The sequence below is a fragment of the Musca autumnalis genome, unplaced genomic scaffold (genome assembly GCF_047663935.1).
Source record: "Musca autumnalis isolate F117 unplaced genomic scaffold, ASM4766393v1 scaffold_5, whole genome shotgun sequence".
NCBI lineage: Eukaryota > Metazoa > Arthropoda > Insecta > Diptera > Muscidae > Musca > Musca autumnalis.
In genome coordinates this window covers 5,034,170-5,045,562 of record NW_027412088.1, presented here as the reverse complement: position 1 = coordinate 5,045,562, position 11,393 = coordinate 5,034,170, and the positions used below count along the sequence as shown (strand labels likewise).

Below are 11,393 nucleotides of genomic sequence, written 5' to 3'. Positions count from 1 at the left end.
TTCCTAATAACCACTTCCTTTTGTCCGGTTAACATACTGATTTCCATATGTGAGTTTTAGATGTTTATTTAAATCAGGGCATATGTGTTCTGTCATCATCTTCAATTATTTCAATTATGGATTTTTTCTCTAAGACCAGTAAAAACCGTCTAAAGTCAAAGTTATTGCTTTAAAAATTAAATAAAAGAGTGGTCTTTGTGATTTTTGAAAAAAGCTACCATTCTTGAGATATCGTCACCTAAGAGTCAAATTACACATATGGAGAAATAAGCCGAGATATTTCCATGTGATAGGTATTTCCATAAGCTTTCATACGTTACCCATTTTGTAGTAATCGGTTCAATAGAACCGGGTCTAACCCGGTTTTGAACCTGGACTTTCGGGTCAAATAACCGGTTAACCGAATCCGCCCCCGTGGAAATTATACATTAGCTCAATAAGCCCTCCCTCTGGCATAAAAATTACTGCAAAAATCAATGAATACATTGTTTGTACTGCTGTTTAGTTTTGAAATAATGTGGGTTACGCCTTTTGTGTTCTATGAAAATTACAGTATGCTGTTACGTCTATTGGCTTTTCTTGAATAGGATCGTTATTTTTAAACGTAGAAGCTTGAAATTTTGCCAGATCATGTATTTTAGCTTAATATATCAGACTCCATCAAAAAACGAATTTCGATTTCCATGTCGGTTACGTCTTCCGGCATTTATGGTGACGATATATATATATATATATATATATATATATATATACATATACCGAACAGATTTATAGCGTTCCGGTTAACTTAAAGTTAAAAGTGATGATTGAATTTCAAGGAGGAGCTTCTTGTCATTAACTTTCAATGAGAAAAATTATATTTTTAATGCCACCAAATTAGTTTATTTTGATTTTCAAATCACTCAGATAGTAAAAGAACACATGTACCCAATAGAAAATCGAATCGTTGATGACATTTTCGTCGACGATTCTTTAACGAAATCTATGAAATTGTCATGCACGACAAGGTGCATGACCATGTCTTGCAATGTGTCGTGGCAACAAACCTAAAAATTTTCAAAAAAGCGTGCTATGAATTGATTGTTCACATATTGATTTGAATATACAATTTTTATTTTGTAATAAATGTAAGATAATAAAATCATCAAATTCTGAAATCGCGTCAATGATTAAAGATTTTCCTTTTACCAAAGAACGGTAAGTAAGAACAATTATATTAAGGAACATTGAAAATTATTTAAGTCATTCTTTTAATACATATATGTAGGTTGAAGTTATGGAGAATGCTGTAAATTGAAGATGTTTTAAAAGATGCGGGAGTGGTATATGGTAAGATTATATTAGCGGTTATTGTATTTATTAATAATGTTTTTTCAGAATTCATAAATAAAGGAGGTCACCTCTCCATCGGTTGTGATGGGAAAATGAGGCGTGGATAAGTTCAAAAATGGTGGATCAGAATGGAGAATATTCAAGAACTAATTGTTATTAATGTAAGATAAAAGTTGTAAAATAATGAATTTTTATAAAGTAATAAAAATAAAATTTAACACACGACAACAAAACAAATTGTCTTTAGTAAGGTCGTCAATGACAAATAGCAAGACAGTGTCTCCAAGGCAGTCGTCAACGAAATAACGGGTTTTTGTCTTCGAAGTCGTCGTCGACGACAGCTTCGCTTACCTTGTCGCCCAAGTTGTCGTGAATGAATACTGGGACACTTGTGTGAAAAAGTCGTCAACGATCCCAAAGGGCTGTCTGCAAAGAGTCGTGAACGAATTGGAAATGTCGTGCACGAGTCATCAATGTTGTCTTAAAGACATTTTCTATTGGGTAATAAGGCCCTAACATTTTTTATTTTATGTTTGTTTTGTTTATTGTTGAAGTTCAATCTCATTGTCGATTGTTTGAGTGGAGTATTCCCCCATTGGCTCAACTTCATTTATTACCCTCTATTACAGAGAGTAATGTTTTTCAAAACGAACTGACAATGAGATTGAACTTCAACAATAAACAAAACAAACAAAAAACAGCCTAGGCACGGGCGAATTGGAGCTTTGTTAAAAACAAAAAAAAAAAAAAAAAAACAAAATTCCAATAAACAACCTCACAGGCAACTGTGTTGGTGTTCTTTTCAACTCACAGAATTCGAAGAATTCTTAGTTGATACGTGCTGACATGTTGCAAAATATTTTGATTTTGGTGTTTCTTTGGAAAAGCCGAAAAGTGAGTGTGATTCTCATTCATATGAGAATACTAGACACTTAAAGAGTTCGGTTTTTCGCTAAAAAGGCATCATTTCAAAAACTGAGAAGCCAATTGATAATTCCCTTCGCCGGGATGAAATCATGATATTGGTAGCGATCAGAAAAATTTTTGCAACACTGTCAGTTCGTTTTGAAAAACATTACTCTCTGTAATAGAGGGTAATAAATGAAGTTGAGCCAATGGGGGAATACTCCACTCAAACAATCGACATTTTTTATTTTATATAGATCATAGATCTATAAAATATCGAAAGAAACACACTCGTCTTTCCCTGGACGGATTTCTTGGGTTAAAAATAACATTTACTTTTTTTGATACGACAAATCGGTATCACGTATGACGTTGAAATACGAGGAAATAGTCGTGACCGATTTTGTTGACGACTGCATATAAAAATAAAATCAAATCAATTTCAAACGAATTTTTTTGGCATTGATTTATGAAATATATTGGAAAATAACTAAAATAAATAAAAAATTTCCTTTTTTATTCATTTTCGTATGACAAATTTCGTGTTTTTATCAGGTGACAAACTTTCTATTGAAAATCTGTTAGAGCCCTCGTATAACGATTCAAGCAATGCAAATTTCTTACTTCTTGTTCAAAAGATGATATCGAACGAATTATTTTACAATAACCGAACGACTACGCCAATGACTACAAAAACGTCTACGCCGAAAAATTTTTTTGATTGTAAAAACTGTAGGGTTGGTTTTTCTTCTGGATTAAAAGTTTACACATGATCTACTAACAATTCTATTAATTTTTTTACAAAAACCGTGCATTGATCCCCAGCAAAAAGTTTGCATCCGCGGATGCAGTTGAATTACTACAAGTGTACGGTACATTTGCAGTTGGAGTACATCTTTTCCTATGAATTCATTTATGAATTTTACAAGAGACCGCGCAGCTACGATGCACTCCATTTTGCTTCCACAGCACACAGCTAGGATGCACTCCACTTTCGATCCAAATCACAACTTAAGATGCAGTACTTTGGATTGAATTTATATGCATCCTTCGGATTGCATTTTAATCAGTCTAAAGATGCAATTAAAATGCAAGCCATTGCGAAATATCCCAAAATAAATAAAATGCATTTATTATTTGTGTAAAACAAGAACACAAAGAACTTTATTATACATATAAACACAAATTAAAAAAAGTTTCCATTAAATTCAATTACATTTGAGCTTACTTCCTCCGTTCTCGATTTAATCGAAATGCATCTGATTTTCTTTCATCATCCTAAAGTTTTTTTATGTTGCCTTCCCATCACTAGTTCATCTTCCGACATGGACTCCAACTCCGCTCCATTAAAAATTTCCGTCTCGTAAATTACCCCAAAAAATTTCGCAACTTAAGTTGTTATTTCTTTATTTTATACAAAATTCTTCGAAATGTATACACTTTTGGGATCTCTACAGCAACTGCTTATAAAATGTATCGAACGGAGTGCATTTTTCATAACTCTTTTAGACTACATCGAAAGATGTTGTGAAATCATAACTCCAATTGCACAACTTCCAAAATTATTTGCTGGTGCGTAATTCAATTCAAATTTTTAAATTAACGAAAATTAAACTAAATTAACCCCCAGTTTTTGTAACTTATTTTTTTCGTTCGTCTATATTCGTAATAATTTAGGCATTCATAGCTTAGCACCCAGATGACATACACATCTATTTTTTCGTATACCCGTTCCATATATCGTTAAGGATTCCTCATTTAAAAATCAGCGCTCTGCATTTGCGCTAAACGAGTAAATCGACATACAAAATTTGACAATTCGTGTGAGAAGAATAATATTTTTTACAAAAACTGGGGGTAACTTAAACCTATCAGTTACATTCACAACAATATTAGCAATAATGTTGTCATGTAGATGCCTTTAAATATAAAATTTCATAAAAATATGAAATTTCAATTTAATTTATTTATTTATAAATTTATTTTATATTTAATAATGCATTAGCAACATAGGCCATCAGCTATCCAAAATTTGTTACAGAGTATTTTTGGTATAATGACGTGTTGATATTTTCAGCTGTTGGAGTTTTAAGAATATCCAGTCCTTTATTGTGTAGTATTAGGTTGTGTTCTTGGTGTTACTCCCTGTTTTTGTAAAAAAATTTATTTTTCTCACACGAATTGTCAAATTTTGTAAATCGATTTACTCGCTTTAGCGCAAATGTAGAGCGCTGTTTTTTATATGAGGAATTCTTAGCGATATACGGAACGGGTATATGAAAGAATAGGTTCCAGTACTTTTTTAATGGTAAAATGGTCAAAAGAGAAAACTGTCAAAAATGAGTTCAACGCACACATTTTTCCAAAATGTATGGGAACGGAAAAATGGCAGAAACGTCAAAAAATCCGGAACATATGTCAAATTCGGCGTGTCAGCGAATTGGAAGCCGGCAAACATGTTGCACATTTTTGCTCGCTCAAATTTGTCGTGTAAAAAGTTTCTAAAGAGAAAGCCATTCACCGCCATTTTTGTTCAAAGAGAAGTGAAAATTTTGCAACTTTTTTACGGGAACGCATTTCGGGGAAAAATGTTCAAAATGTGTTAACGCTTTCGGTGATTCTATGCTATATGGCATAACCAGTTTTTGAAGCCCGTTTTAGGCCGAAACCTATAGCTCTGCGTGTTGCGTGTGCGTTCAAAAATACAAAAACAAAATACATGTATTTGTTGTTGTTTTCAATTTGAAATACATGTATTTTGTTTTTATAATTTTGAACGCACACGCAACACGCAGAGCTATAGGTTTCGCCCTTAAGGCAAAATACTTACGGACACTCTTTTTTTAATAATTTTGTATTTTTCCCTGAAGTGTTATCTAAAAATAATTCGACAAAAATTTTTGATTGGTGGACCCTATACATTGTTATGTCTCAAAGAGCAAGCGCTCCTCGTTCGATTTAAAATTTGCATGAAAATATCATCTTATAATTTTATATATTTTATTAACAAAAATATTTTTTTGTTAACTTTTTGTATTCAATTTAGTAGATAATCATTGCCTTAATAATTAAAACGAAAAAAAGATCCAAAATATAGTTCAATGGAGCTGCCAGATTTTTTATATTTCATACTATGCCATATGGCATAGATTTTTCCCAACGGAAATGTTTCACTTTATTTGACTCCCAGATCTTCTATTGTAAAACCCCTAGATCTTATATAAGAATACCTCCAGATCTTGTATAAATAGATCTCCAGGTCTTCTATAAGAAGACCTCCAGGTCTTCTATAAGAAGACGCTTTAAATGTTCTAAAAGAAGACCTTCAGATATTCTATAAGAAGACCTTCTATGTGAAGACCCCCAAATCTTCTAATAGTAGACCTCCAGATTTTCTGTGAAAAACCTTCATATCTTCTATAAGTAGACCTCCTGGTCTTCAATGAGAAGATCTTATGCTTTTCTATAAGAAGGGCCCCTGCTCTTCTATGAGAAGACCATCTGGTTTTTTATAAGAAGGTCTCCTGCTCTTCTATGAGAAGACGTCCTGCTCTTCTATGAGCAGACCTCCTGCTCTTATATAAGAAGACCTCCTTCTCTTCTATAAGAATACCTCCTGCCCTTCTATATGCAAACGTCCTTTTCTTCTACGAGAAGACGTCCTGCTCTTCTATGAGCAGACCTCCTGCTCTTGTATAAGAAGACCTCCTTCTCTTCTATAAGTATACCTGCCGCCTTCTATATGCAAACGTCCTGTTCTTCTATGAAAAGACGTCCTGCTCTTCTATGAGCAGACCTCCTGCTCTTATATAAGAAGACCTCCTTCTCTTCTTTAAGAATACCTCCTGCCCTTCTATATGCAAACGTCCTTCTCTTCTACGAGAAGACGCCCTGCTCTTCTATGAGCAGACCTCCTGCTCTTGTATAAGAAGTCCTCCGTCTCTTCTATAAGAAGACCTCCTGCCCTTCTATATGCAAACGTCCTGCTTTTATATGAAAAGACGTCCTGTTCTTCTATCAGAAGACGTCCTGCCCTTCTATATGCAAACGTCCTGCTCTTCAAGAAGAGGACCTCCTGCTCTTCAAGGAGAGGACCTCCTGCTCTTCTATAAGAAGACCTCTTGCTCTACTATAAGAAGACCTCCTGCTCTTCTATAAGAATACCTCCTGCCCTTCTATATGCAAACGTCCTGCTCTTCTATGTGAAAACATCCTGTCCTTCTATGAGACGACCTTTTGCTCTTCCGTGAGAAGACATCCTGCCCTTCTATGAGAGGACCTTCTGTTCTTTTATGAGAAGACGTCCAGCTCTTCTATAAGAAGACCTCTTCCTCTTCTATAAGGCCTCCTGGTCTTCTATAAGATGAAATTTACAGCCTGTTTCTGTATGTCGAAAGAAGAATGTGTGCGAATGAAACACGCCCAAACTTTAGTTTACGAAATAATTTTACCTTTTGCTTCAAAACAAAAAACAAATTTGAAAAACACACAAGAGTTTGGGCGTGCTTCATTCGCACACATTATTCTTTCGACATACAGAAACAGGCTGTTAATTAAAAACTTGAATATTTTAGTTTTGTTTTTTTTCCTTTAAATACATTCTATGCCATATGGCATAGTGTCCAAAAACGTCTTTTCCAAACAAAATGTTAAAAAAAAGTTTTGATTATTCATATAGTTGGCCATGGCAGAATAAGAAGGTAATCTCATTTGAAAAAACCGTCCTTGAGCTGCCAAATACAACCATGCATTCGAAACAATATGAAAGTTGTTGTTGTTATTGTATGTCAATGACAACAATAACAAAATATTGTTTGTTTATGTTTTATTTTTGTTTTGGAACAGATATTAAATATTTTAATATACGTATTTCGGGAGAATGTGTGAATAGTTTTTGTTTTTGGTGGTCTATTATTTCATGGAGGACGTTCCTGCGACTGGAGAATAAAATATTTCGTAAATTTATGTAAGATATGTATGTAAATTGACACATGTATGTATGTACCTAAATTGTGAAATACCACATAAAAAGAATTCTAACATGAATGTTATTATATTGTTACAGAGTCCAACCAACGGTGAAGAATGAACAAATCAAAGAAGGAGCAAATGCTGGCCTGCAGTGTTCAAATGAAATGAAATGGTCTTATTCCGACCACAGGCACTACAAAGATAGTGTGAATGCCGTACTCGGAAACCATCCCTCATCCATCACAGCAGAATAACGTCAGCTGCCAAGACAAACAGAGCTCTAATACGAAACGAACATATGTACTTGCATTGCTACAGCAACAACAACCAATTGATGCGGTCAATCGCATCCATCTGAACCTATTGTGCCGGATGTGCATCGATTGTTGCCGAGTTTAGGTTATGAGGAACTATACTAAGTATATTAACCCTACGATCCATAACCACCTGGACGAACGGGAGTCCATATCCAGGGTACCCGGGTACCCAAGTGAAGTTTTTTCGTTTATATTCAAATAAAATAATATTTATATGTACAAATTATTAAAATCGCTTAGTTTTTACATCTCAACTGTACAAATTTCATGTTTGTAAAATAAAATTGGTTTCTGTGAGCATTTTCTAGGCTAGAAAGGCTAACAAAAAAAGGTCTGATTTTGTGTTTTTAGGTAGAAAATGTAGGGTTTTTTTATTTGTGTACCCGGGTACCCTGGTCATGGACCCTCGTATACAAAAACTTTAAAGTCATTTTTTAGTTAATATATTTAACCAAAATTGATAATCTTTTTTCCAGTCTCTAAGTTTAGCCGAAATCTCTGATGATCCGGAGTTTCATGTTGATATCTTCAATAATAAGGGAACAGCAGCACTTTAAATTTCAAAAAGTACCCGGGTACCTGGTTATGGACCCCCGTATACAAAAACTTTAAACTTATTTTTTAGTTAATATATTTAACCAAATTTGATAAACTTTTATCCTTTCTCTAAGTTTAGCCGAAATCTCTTATGATCCGGAGTTTCATGTTGATATCTTCAATAATCAAGGAACAGCAGCACTTTAAAGTTCAAAAAAGTACCCGGGTACCTGGTTATGGATCGTAGGGTTAAGTGTTTCATCACACTTAATGCGAAATAAGAAAAGACAAGATGTTTTTATTTTTATATTTATTATATTATATAAATTTGCCTTTCTGGTGGCCGTCGTCTCAATCTATTGTCCAACATATAGGCATGTTTTCCTTTTACAAATAATAAAACTTCAACTTCAAACTTATTTATAGGCCTATTTTATCGTGGTAATAAAAATAAAGTTCTTATTAAAATGCAACAATGAAACCTTGTTTGTAACATAGGCTTTCTTCCGAGACATCATAAAGATGCGTGGTTTTTGGTTTTTGGGCCAAGGTGTCAACTTTATGCAAGCGAGGGTATATACACATTCATACGGCCAAAATGTGCCTCCTCGAAATAATTATTTTGGACTCCAAGTATGTTTGGACGAAATCCGTTTCAGACAATTTGGAGTTGATTTAGCAATGTCTAACTAACGCTAATTCTCGAACGGATCAACCAATTTGGTCCAAAATATATTTGGCCTTCGTAATATATTGTCTACACTTAGGTTAAATTCGAAGATTTTGGCACTTTGTCAAATAAATCGTCTTAATGGGCGTTAACCCGGGTAAAAGCTCTAGTGCAAACGCCGTTTAATATCGGTACACACCTTCCGGTACCTCCCCCCAAAAGTTAAAAAATTTCACTAAAATCGTACGCGCCATATCTTAAGCGGAGCAAACAATTTGACACAAACTATGGATAATGGTCCATATCGGGTTTCTCCTTAGGGTACCTCCCCCAATAAGTTAAACTTTTTTGTTGAAGTACAGTTTAGGGCCTGTCCGGTTTACAACCATATTATGTTTTTGTGTGTAAGTCCATGCTTTTTGATATTGTGGAGCAAAAGCTCTAATTTATACGGTTACGAACTGAAATGACTGGTAGGCGCGATATCAATCGAAAAGAAATGACACCTAAACTAAGATCCGCTTCCAAAATGGACTATGTCGGTCTATTCCTTCAAGTACCTCCTCCGCAATACTTTTGAGCTTTAATCCTAATCCACATTTTGTCGATAAGTTCAAATGTTTAAAAAAGAGCAAAAAAAAACTCCTAAGTACATAATTTTGGGTGTAAAGAATTTTGGATCCTTAGGATTTTTTGACCTTTTGGTCATTATGTGACGAAGCAAGGACTTGCCCATGTTTGAAAGAAAGTTTTGACCAATATCAGTTATTTTTCAATTATTGTGACCACCAGCCATTTATATTGGTCACTGTATTTGATATTTTAAGGCTTTTCGACCAATATGCAGCATGGACTTGACAACAAAACACATAACACTGTAAACAGGACCACAAAGAATACGATTGGTAAAATGTTCAAAACTGTCCGCGAACAGCCCCCTTACACTGCACTTAAGCAAACATTATGTGTGGAGGTACTCGAAGGATTGGAACGATATAGTCCGTACCAGGCCCGGAATAAATGTTACGAGCAACAATTTTTGGACCGAATCAGTTTATCCGTTCTAGAGTTATCGTGCGCACCACTTTAGCGAAAATGTTTTAGCTTTTGTTGGGCTGTTACAGGAAGAAGTCGGTATATGTCCAATCACGAACATGATCAATGTTTGGACATAATACTACCATGACCAACATTTAGACCACATCGGCTGATTCGTTCAACAGTTATCCTCCAGTCAGACGTGGGTTCAGAATTTTCCAATTGTCTGAAAGTTTCAAATTTAAAATTTTTAGATTAAATTGGTTTAGAATTTGAAGAATTTGAATTGTAAATAAATCTGACATATGTATGTATATTTTAACATATACATACAAAGTTTGTCAAAATGATTTTGTCAATGAAGGGACGGCAAAGCAAATACACCTCTGTGTGCTCTGAGCGTGAGGTTACCTTGTATCATTGTATCATGATAGTTGGCTTAAGTATATATAAAATTGGAAAAATATATTTTTCAGATCAAAAACAAAAAAGAAGCACCGAAAGGGTTAAATGTGTAAAAACTTTTTAGTTCTGGAACGAAGCTTATGTCTTCTTACCTATGGATGCCTAAATTATTACGAATATAGACGAACGAACAAAAATAAGTTACAAAAACAGGGGGTAAAGATGGGGAGATTAAAAAAAACTCCCACAAAATTTTATTGAGAATACGAAAATAAAAATGTGGGAACGGGAAAAAATTCCCAACTTCCATGCGTTCAGAATAGGGCTGAATTTGTTCTGATATTTTTTCTCGTTTACTCAAATCAAAACAAAAAACGCTTCGCTGCACCGCCGATAACTTGTTATCGGCGATTATTTTCGATCGCTTTACGTAATACAAATTTTAAATTTTGTCGCAGAGACGACTGATAACGCGACTCGACTCTTGACGCAATACGGAATAGACCCCATTATAAAATTACTCTAGTATAGAACTCGATCTAAGAACCCCTAGTTTCATGCCAGACTACAAAGCAACTGACGTTTCTGAAGTCACCCCTATTTGTAGATTAGGGGTCGATAGCAATTATCGTTGAGTGGAGTTGTCAAAATTACTTTATGTATGGCAACCTTCAACTGGGGTTGCAAATCTCAGTTGACGAACCGGCTATTTTTCAGCAACCAGTTATTTTCAGTTGCAGTGAATATTTTCGAAGAAACAAAAAGTAAAAATTGAGGGCCAAACCTAGTATGAAATACATGTGTTTTGTTTTTGAACGCACACGCAACACACAGAGATATAGGTTTGGTCCTGAAAGGAAAAAAACATTTTCTTAACAATTGTTGATTAATTGCATGATTAATTAATTTTGTGTGGGTGACGTAGGGGATGGAAGATACCAAGGAACGGTCCTGACCGGTTTTAACATGGCAAAGCCCAGGATTTATCTTGGTCCCTCTTTCATCCCAAGTGGACACTGACCTCCCCGTGGTGTCACCTGGGGAACTGCCTTTAACACCCGTTAAAGGTAGTGAGCTAACATGTGCCGCGCGTTCACCCATAAGAACGTTAAAAACTTGGGTTTGGGCGTCGGGTTAGTAACCCTCCCCTAGAAAAAACAGCCTACTATGAAAAAACGAAAGAAAAGAAAAACAAACCCCTCTAAAGTTGACGAACC

General features: G+C 34.8%; 1 long non-coding RNA gene across 2 annotated transcripts; it reads left to right on the top strand.

The window, feature by feature from the left end:
- The first annotated feature begins 6,923 nt into the window (after nt 1-6,923).
- LOC141405158 (uncharacterized) lies at nt 6,924-8,536 on the top strand. 2 transcript variants are annotated; one of them, XR_012413148.1, is made up of 2 exons: nt 6,924-7,231; nt 7,304-8,536. It is a non-coding gene; the product is annotated as an uncharacterized lncRNA (long non-coding RNA). The 2 variants fall into 2 exon arrangements; XR_012413147.1 differs by having other exon boundaries at nt 6,924-7,235.
- The last annotated feature ends 2,857 nt before the right edge of the window (nt 8,537-11,393 follow it).